Source organism: Heteronotia binoei, chromosome 5 (assembly GCF_032191835.1).
Source record: "Heteronotia binoei isolate CCM8104 ecotype False Entrance Well chromosome 5, APGP_CSIRO_Hbin_v1, whole genome shotgun sequence".
NCBI lineage: Eukaryota > Metazoa > Chordata > Lepidosauria > Squamata > Gekkonidae > Heteronotia > Heteronotia binoei.
The window spans coordinates 158,745,852-158,756,440 of NC_083227.1; positions in this window are offsets into that span (position 1 = coordinate 158,745,852).

Below are 10,589 nucleotides of genomic sequence, written 5' to 3' on the forward strand. Positions count from 1 at the left end.
AGAAAATACCCCATTCCCCAAGATACTCATGAGTCCAATCTCGTTATATTATTTACAAAGATGGGTTTACAAGTGTTTTGAGCCTGTATTTTTGAAATTCTGACAGTTCGTTGGGCACAGCCATAAAATGATTGACGTAGCTTACCTTCAGTCACATTGTCAAGATCCTTGTGCTGTAGTGGCAAATGCCCCCAAACAATATATTTTTTAAAAAAAATCTGTAAAGCCAATCAAATCTTCCATGACCAACCAGAAGTCTTGCTGGGCAAAAGCCTCATCTGGCCCCACCCACTTTCTAAACGCACTTGCTGGGCATCAGGAAAAGTATTGGGTGCCATGGCACCCACATGCACTACATTGGCTGAGTAGCAACAATCGCCTTCTGACCTAAAGATATACAGTATGTGCCGGTACAAGAGAGAAGGTGGTGAAGGAAGAAGAAATTTGACCCGCAACAGAACCCTATCAACTGCTACTTTTTAGAGATGTGCATGTACCCTTAGAAATACTATTTCAGGTGGTGAAGGCAGGGGAGGATAGTTGTACACTGCCCATGGTTAAGAACATGCATTAAAACACACGGTATTATGTTATGTTCAAAACTGTGATTACTGACTTGCATCTGTGTATTCTTCCGTCAAGACTGAAATTCAACTAATCTATCGATATCTTCCACACGTTGTGTAAAGAGCCATTCAATTGCAGGTGACTTAAACCAACTCCAGTAAGGGACTTTCAAGGCAAGTGAAAAGCAGAGGTGGTTTGCCATTGCCTTCCTCTGCAGAGTCTTCCTTGGCATCATTTTTCCTGACCCTAATCACATTCTGCTACATTGTTCATGCATCTAAGCCTATGAGACCATGCCAACAAATGTTTCCATTTATTCTTGAATAAAAACAACCTTGACACTTTTGTCAGAGCTTCTCATAAAAAAAAAAAAAACCAAACAAAACCCAGCAATATACAGGATTCCTGGTAAACAGATCACTGATGGAACAAGAGGGAACTGGAACAGTCAAAATTCTTGACAGTCTAGAAAAGCTACCTATATAATTTAACATAACACCAGCACCCACACTGGTGGTGAATAACCAGGTCAATGAAGCAGGAGGTGAGAGATTTCAGAAAGTACAGTTCAGAGAATTAAATCACTATAGAGCTGTCTGTTATATTTGTTTTTAAATCTTTGATGACTACGCTTAAGGTAAAATGTTAGCATTTTCCTTTAGTATGAATATCAACAAATATATAACTGTTATTTGCTCTTTTTTTGATTCCCTTGAATGGTGATTTGATATGGGACAGCAGATAATCTTTTTTTTTCAACCCCCAAATTTGGCCTAATATGGTAGGAGGCTAAGACACTAGGCCCCAGTCAGCAAGTGTTCCAAAACACCCTCTGGTGAGAAACCAAAGGCTATGCACACATCAACTACCAATGTGTGTGTGGGGGGGGCAGAAAAACCATCCCAGCTGAATCAAGAGGGGACTAAACTAATCACCCTGAGCCTACACAGGCCTATATGGCCACTAAAAAACTCTGATAAGGCACAGGCCCTTTCCCACCACCCACATATACATGAATGATTTGAACACCGTGGAAACCAACAAGGTCAAAGCCGAGCTGCACTGCCCAGGTTCCCCATGGCCAAACAGGAGCACAGCCTTACCACCAGTCAACCTTATGCTTTTCTGATATGGGAACCTCCTCTGAAGCATCCAGACTGCAGGCTACTATCTCCCTCCCAGACAACCATCAACCAAAACAGCTTATATTATTGTTCTCTCCCTCTTTTGATCTGCACAACAACCCTGTGATATGGGTTAGGCTGGAAGTGTATGACTGGTCCGAAATCACCAGTCAGATTCCAAAGCAAGAATCTGGGTCTAGCAGACCCTGCTCTGAAGCTGTAATGGCTTTGCCACATTGGCTGTCATAGGGGGGCTGCTGCTGAACAGGAGCAAGCAGCCAGGCCTAGTTAAGTCATGTCAGTCAGGTGACATCAAGTCACTAGGTCTAGGATAGCTAACCTTCAGATGGAGACTGATGGTCTCCTGGTATCACATCTGAACTCCAGAGAACAGATCTTTCTGCCCCTGGAGAAAATCTGCTTTGGAGAGTGAACTCTATGGTATTACATTCAGCTGAGGCCTCTCCCCTCCCCAAACTCTGGCTTCCATAGATTGTGCCACAAAATCTCCAAGAATTTCCCAACCTGGAGCTGGCAACCCTAGTTAGGACTGGACCCAATGTGTTCTCCTTCAAAGGCCAAAATAGGCCTGGAAAGAGCCTCCCCCCCAGCTTTTTACCAAATCAAGCTTGGAATACGATTGTTGTCTAGCAATACCCACTGAAGGAAAATAGAGTACCTGGCAGGATGGGCCAATAGGACATGAAAACAGCTTCCCCAGTGGCCCAATCCTAATCTTTCCTGGAGCTGGAGGGATTGAGTGACATGTGGCTCAGTCAAAGGGAGGATAGGTGAGTTGTCGCCAATATGGCTTTGCTTTTATATCTATAGGATCCTTGTAAGGAAGTCCTGCATTGTGCAGGGGGTTGGACTAGATGACCCTGGAGGTCCCTTCCAACTCTATGATTCTATGATTCTAAGAATGGTCCCCTTCCCACACCAGCATCTTTCACAGTCACTTCAACTTCCCCTTGTGATGATTTGACCATGACCTTGGGGAACACAACCATAAAAGAGAAAAGGGTATCAGGAAATTTATCAAGGTAAATTTTGCTGGTGATTTTGTTTGCATTGAAATTCTCAGAGTACATTACAATAGGCTGCTTGCTAACACCCTCCCTACCAAGTTATGAAAACTAGATATATGAAGATATCAAAACTAGATATATACCACATATAAAAACTAGATATTTTTGCCTTACTAAAGAAATGTTATAATATATTCAAGACATTTATTCGCAAAAGTTTATGTGCAATTATTGAAAAATTAACAGTTTCTGAATTGCTGCTACATATAGTAATTCCGATCCTATTTCTCCCTTTGCCCATTTAAAGCCTAAACATTTCTAGTGGTTGGAACAAGAAACAAAGGCCAATTTATCTGTTGTGCATTCATCTGGTCTTAGCACTTTTCTCTCACTATATGCAATGGACTTTGGTTGTGCAACATTTTGCCACTTTTGTTCTTTTTCATGGACCCATGACAATATTCAGAAATTCCATGGACAATATTCAGCAAACTGTTGTTCTACTCTGCACGCCTATCAGCTACTGGATATTCATGGATATTCACCCCATCTCTTATTAGCAGCAACAGCAAATGCTTGCATATGCAGAAGTGGTTGTGTTCATAATACTGAGGAGGTGGTTGCCATTGACAGGAGAATCGATGCACATTGTACTTTGTACAGAGAATCCATACCTCCCCTAAATCAGATTTTGTAGCATAAAATATACACATGCTAGCTGGTTTTAAAATAGGAACAGCTTCAGGAAGTAGCTTCTGGTTTTTTGTCAGACTGATAGTAGTTCTGGTGTCCTGCACAATAGTTTTCGGTTTGTAGCATAACAATTGCAACTTTTTCATACATGGTGTTAGAACATAAGAGAAGCCATGTTGGATCAGGCCAATGGTCCATCTAGTCCAACACTCTGTGTCACAGAAGAACATAAGAGAAGCCATGTTGGATTAGGCCAATGGCCCATCCAGTCCAACACTCTGTGTCACACAGTGGCCAAAAAATTTATATATATACACACACACACACTGTGGCTAATAGCCACTGATGGACCTCTGCTCCATATTTTTATCTAAACCCCTCTTGAAGGTGGCCATGCTTGTGGCTGCCACCACCTCCTGTGGCAGTGAATTTCACATGTTAATCACCCTTTGGGTGAAGAAGTACTTCCTTTTATCCATTTTAACCTGTCTGCTCAGCAATTTCATCAAATGCTCATGAGCTCTTGTATTGTGAGAAAGGGAGAAAAGTACCTCTTTCTCTACTTTCTCCATCCCGTGCATTATCTTGTAAACCTCTATCATGTCACCCCGCAGTCGACGTTTCTCCAAGCTAAAGAGTCCCAAGCGTTTCAACCTTTCTTCATAGGGAAAATGCTCCAGCCCTTTAATCATTCTAGTTGCCCTTTTCTGGACTTTCTCCAATGCTATAATATCCTTTTTGAGGTGCGGCGACCAGAACTGCGCACAGTACTCCAAATGAGACCGCACCATCGATTTATACAGGGGCATTATGATACTGGCTGATTTGTTTTCAATTCCCTTCCTAATAATTCCCAGCATGGCGTCGGCCTTTTTTATTTAGTGTTGTACATTTCTTTCTTTCTTTACATTGATATCCTACCCTACCCCAAAGATGGGTTCAGGGCATCTCACAGAAATTAAAGTATAAATAAATAACAATAGCATAAGTATAAATAACAATAGCTTATAATAAAAAGCAAGTTTTAAACAATCAAACAATAAAGCATGATGGCAGTAAACAGGGCAAAACTCTAGGGCAGTCCTTAATGCCTCCTGCAGGATGATTAGCCCAATGATACGTTTCTGTGATGTAATGTTGTGAGCAGCAAATGCTGAGATGGATTGAACACCCACTGCCTCAACCAAAGGCCCGGTGGAACAGCTCCATTTTACAGGCCCTGCAGAATTGTAACACGCCTCACAGGGTCATGATTTCACATGGGAGCATGTTCCACCAGGGCAGAGAGGGCCCTGGTCCCGATTGCGGCTAAGCAGACATTTTTTCAGACCAGGGACTATCAGAATATGTTAATTATTTAATTGCACGACTATGATTACTCTATGAAAGTAAGACCGGGATTAATAAAGATGTTTGTGAAAGCAACGTCACCCCAGAGTCGGAAACCGGGTTCATTACAAGGTGCTGGTTATCACCTATAAAGCCCTATATGGCCGAGGACCTGCCTAACCTTAGGGACCGCCTCTCTCCATATGTTCCCCAGAGAGCACTGCGTTCCAGTTCACAAAATCTTTTGGAAATCCCTGGGCCTAAGGAGGCCAAACGTAAAACAACTAGGGAGCTGGCCTTCTCTATAAAAGCACCCCAATGGTGGAATCAGCTGCCGGAGGAGGTGCGGGCCCTGCGGGACCTCAACCAGTTCCGCAGGGCCTGCAAAACTGCCCTCTTCCAAGAAGCCTTCAAGACGTAACCAGACTGAATATTACGCTGCCTGGATAAACAGAGACTGTAGCACCACCGTATTGTTTTTTTAGCTTTTTAACATTAATTTATATTTGTATTTATATTGCGAATTGATTTTACCTGTATTGTTATATCATGATACCATATCATGTTCTGTAAGCCGCCCTGAGCCTGCCTCGGCGGGGAGGGCGGGATATAAATAAAAACGTTATTATTATTATTATTATTAAATGACTGCTGCTTGCACAGGGACCTTTCCTTCCTTGTATGTTTTGAAAACTGTCCCTCACTTTTGATTCAGTAAACCCTCGTTGCCTTGATTAAGAGCCTAGTGGTTATACTGGATACGGTATTACTGTTGGAGAAGCAAACAATATAGCTCTGGGAAAAAAAAAATTCTTCCAACTTATTTCAGCCTGGAAGATGACCTGCGGCCTTATTGTCCACCTAGATCCATACCACCATAACATCAAGACTAGACTACTGGAATGCATTCCATATAGATCTCCCTTTGGAATTAATTTGTCAACTCTAGATAGTATAAAATCCTGCAGCTTGGTTATTGGACAAAGCAAGCATATCGCATCCGTTCTTCAGTCACTCCATTGGCTGCTTGCTGGTTACTGCATTCAATTCTACTTACTGACTATCACATACATAACTCTTCATGGCCATGGGCCCTCATATCTGCATAACCCCCTTTCTTCTTATGTCCCCCATGACAACTTTGCTCATCTGAACAGGGCCTTCAATAGATGCCACCTTGCAAATGGGCAAGATCAACAACTGCTTGGACATGTGCATGTTCCGTAGTGGCCACTACCCTCTGGCATGTCCTGCCTTAGGAGGTGAGGAAGGGCCCAGATTTCTAACTTTCCACAAGCTAGGTAAAATGGAAGTGTTCTGGAGGGCATTTTATAAAGGAAATTGTGATGTATGTGTCTTTAAATAACAGGAAGGTCTCCTGTTTGGTGTCAGTTTGGTGTAGTGCTTAAGTGTGCGGACTCTTGTCTGGGAGAACCGGGTTTGATTCCCCACTCCTCCACTTGCACCTACTGAGATGGCCTTGGGTCAGCCATAGCTCTGGCAGAGGTTGTCCTTGAAAGGGCAGCTGCTGTGAGAGCCCTCTCCAGCCCCACCCACCTCACAGGGTGTCTGTTGTGGGGGAGGGAGATAAAGGGGATTGTGAGCCGCTCTGAGACTCTTCGGAGTGAAAGGTGGGTTATAAATTCAATATCTTCTTCTTCTTCTTCATTCCATTGTTATGTATTTAACTTGCTTCGAGTGGGATGATCACTGAACTCTCTGGCTACATCTTGCTTGTTGTTGGCTCTCCTTTGTGGTGTTTCATCTTTGCCAATAAAGCTGTTCTGTCAACAACAACTCCGGTGTTGCTGTTCCTCATTCCTGGTTGCCAGACACTACACGGTGTCAGAAGGATGGATTATTTTTGACCTCCACCTCCGCTTGTTTTGACTGGTAACCTTGCAGAAAATTGGAAGGCGTGGGATCAGGCTTTTCATTTCTACTTGGTTGCTAGTGGGACTGATAATGTATCAGATAAGAGACAGACAGCTATACTTTTAAGCATGTTTGGTGAAGACGCTTTGAGGATATACAACACCTTTGTTTTTGAGACTGCAGGGCCAAAGACGTTACATGAGGTTCTTGTGGAGTTTAAGAAATATTGTACTCCTCAGAAGAATGTTATTTTTGAGCATTATTGTTTTTGGACGTACTGCTGGGAGCCGGGTATGTCCGTGGAACAATTTGTAATTGAACTTAAATTAAAGACTGTTAGCTGTGAATTTGGCTCGACTTCTGAGGAGCTGATAAGAGACAAGTCGGTTTTCAGGCTCTGGAAAGATTTAAAGAAAAACTTTTAAAAAGAGACTGACCTTACCTTGAAAAAACCTGTTGAACTCTGCCCAATTACAAACAATGACAAACTCCTCCAGACAGCTGCGTGTGGTGTCTGCATTAGGGCAGTAGTTTGCGGAGATTCCTTTGCAAGCAATGAGAGGACAAAAGGCATATCCCAAAGATGGATATGGTGTCGTCAGTGAAAAAACCTGTTCATATTGTGGCACGGTACATAGGTTTCAAAAATGCCATGCCTTTGGCAAGATATGTTATAAGTGTGTGTGTGGGGGAAATAATCTAGCTAAGTTATGTAAAATATCAAGGGGCAGTGGATATAAAAATGTTCAAAGTTCAAAAGCAGATGTGCATAATTTGCTTATAGGAGTGTTATCTTGCCACAGTGTTGGTGACGACCAAGTGGAAACACCTGGGTGGTATGCTGATATAACTCTGAGAGGATTTGGTTAAATTTAAGCCAGATACAGGTGCTGAGGCAAATATTTTGCCAGTCAACGTATTTAATGCCCTGTCTCGGCAGAAGGCATTATCTAGGAGTAATGCAGTTTTGATAGCTTATGGTGGGACATGGATAAGTACAATGGGTATTATTGTTTTGACATGTTCAACACAACCAAGTGAAACTGAATTAATGTTCTATGTTATAGAAGAAAGGTTAAAACGCTTGGGGCTCTTCAGCTTCGAGAAATGTCGACTGCGGGGTGACATGATAGAGGTTTACAAGATTATGCATGGGATGGAGAAGGTAGAGAAAGAAGTACTTTTCTCCCTTTCTCACAATACAAGAACTCGTGGACATTCGATGAAATTGCTGAGCAGTCGGGTTAGAACGGATAAAAGGAGGTACTGCTTCACCCAAAGGGTGATTAACATGTGGAATTCACTGTCACAGGAGGTGGCGGCTACAAGCATAGCCAGCTTCAAGAGGGGGTTAGATAAAAATATGGAGCAGAGGTCCATCAGTGGCTATTAGCCACAGTGTGTATATGTATATATATATGTGTGTGTGTGTGTATATAGATATAGATATATAAATTTTTGGCCACTGTGTGATACAGAGTGTTGGACTGGATGGGCTATTGGCCTGATCCAACATGGCTTCTCTTATGTTCTTATGTGATACAGAGTGGTGGACTGGATGGGCCATTGGCTTGATCCAACATGGCTTCTCTTATGTTCTAATGTGACACAGAGTGTTGGACTGGATGGGCCATTGGCCTGATCCAACATGGCTTCTCTTATGTTACAAATGTTTCACCATTTCCATTGTTGGGGAGAGTGGCAAGTGACACATTGAATTTAGTTTAGTTTGTAGAATAGATGTGATCAAATGTTAATGATGTGTAATGATGTCTTTGAAGGTTGTCATTACATATATATAGATCCAACAATTCAAGGTGGATTCTGTGAAGTACGTGGGGCATGTTGTGACAGCTGAAGGTATTACTATAGATGGGGATGAAGTTAAGGCCATTAGAGAGATGCCCTCCCCTAAAGACAGGCAGAATGTTCTTAGATTCCTTGGGTTGGTACAGTACCGGTCAAAACATATTCCTAGAGAGGCTGAGTTAACAGCGCCTCTACAGGACCTTTTAAAAGGGATTTTGTTTTTCAATAGATACCTGAACATCAAAAGGCTTTTGACACAGTTAAGCAACAGTTGTGTCAGGCATCTGTTCTCCAATATTATGATGTCAAAAAACCAATAACTATTCAAGCAGATGCATCAAAAGATGGTCTTGGAGCCTATCTGATCCAAGAAGGTAAACCTTTTATGCCTCTAGGTCTCTTAGTCCAGCAGAACAAAATTATGCACAGATTGAGTGGGAACTTTTGGCTGTAGTATATGCAATTAGAACGTTTAATCAATATGTATATGTATATGGCAAAATTGTTTCAGTGCAAACTGACCACAAACCATTAGAGTCAATCTTCAAGAAACCAATTGGTGTTGCTCCTGCTCATTTGCAGTGTATGCTCTTACAACTACAGTGGTACCAGTTTAGCGTGCAGTATACTCCTGGTAAGCACATGTATCTAGCTGATACCTTATCAAGAGCTACAGTGGATCCCCCAACAAATGATGAGTAACAGATACAGGAAGAAAAAGTGATTCATGAAGTAGAAGTAATAGCGGCATGCCCAGAAGGGCTAGAGGTCATACAGGAAGCTATGAAGCAAGATGAACATCTCCAGTTGGTAACGAATTTCATAAAGATAGGTTGGCTACAATACTATAAGGATGTTGCTGCATCTATAAAACCCTTTTGGGCCATCAAGGATACATTGCATAATGAAGATGGTATTTTATATGTTGGTGAGAAATTGTTTATTCCCATGTCCTTGAGACAAAGTATGCTAGGCCAACTTCATGAATTGCATCAAGGGATGCAAAGAACTAAGGCCCGGGCAAAGAAGCTAATGTATTGGCCTGGTATATGTGCTGATATTGAACAGCTTGTTAGAAATTGCTCGTGTGTGCTAAATTTGCTGTAAAAAATCAAAAAGAGCCACCAATACCCTATGAGATTCCAGATCTACCAAGGGAAAAAATGAATGTAGACATTTTTGAATATCAGTCCTCTCCATTTCTTATTATAGTGGATTATTACTCAAAGTACCCAGAAGTACTGGCATTGCCAGACAAAACTGCAGTAACAGGTTTAAGACAGTATTTGCACGTCATGGAATTCCAAGGAAGGTAGTAAGTGACAACATGCCTTTTGCTAATAAAGAGTTTAGACAATTTGCCCAGGAGTGGGCATTTGAACAATGTTTAAGTAGTCCTGGGTATCCTAGATCAAATGGGATGGTGGAGAGGGCTATCTGCTCCATAAAACAGCTAAGAAGAAGAATAATTTCCGATTTATACCCGGCCCTACTCTCTGAATCAGAGACTCAGAGCGGCTTAAAATCTCCTACATCTTCTCCCTCCACAATAGACACCCTATGAGGTGGGTGTGGCTGAAAGGGCTCTCACAGCAGCTGCCCTTTCAAGGACAACCTCTGCGATAGCTATGGCTAACCCAAGGCCATTCCAGCAGTTGCAAGTGGAGAAGTGGGGAATCAAACCTGGTTCTTCCAGATAAGAGTGCACGCACTTAACTACTACACCAAACTGGCTAAGGAAGGTAGAACATTCAAAAGGGGACATACATCTTACATTATTGGAATATCGTAACACTTCTGTTACAAGAATGAAGTATTCTCCAGCAGAAATATTAATGGATAGAATGTTGAGGAGTAAGTTACCAGCATCTAAACAGAGATTATGTCCCAAAAATTCCAAGTTGGGGTAAAGGAAGCTCTCAGGAAATCCAGGACACACAGAAATACTTCCACAATAGAACAGCGAAGCTGCTTAGACCATTGAAAAAAGGAGATGATGTGTGGGTAGAGGGTAACAAACAGTGGTATCCTGCAGTAGTAACAGAAAATGCAAACAACCTCATAAATATAGGGTACAGACTTCTGATGGTAGCAGTTACCGGCACATATCGGTTCATCTTAGATGCTATCAAAGCGAAGAATAGAGGAGACAGGAGAGGTATGA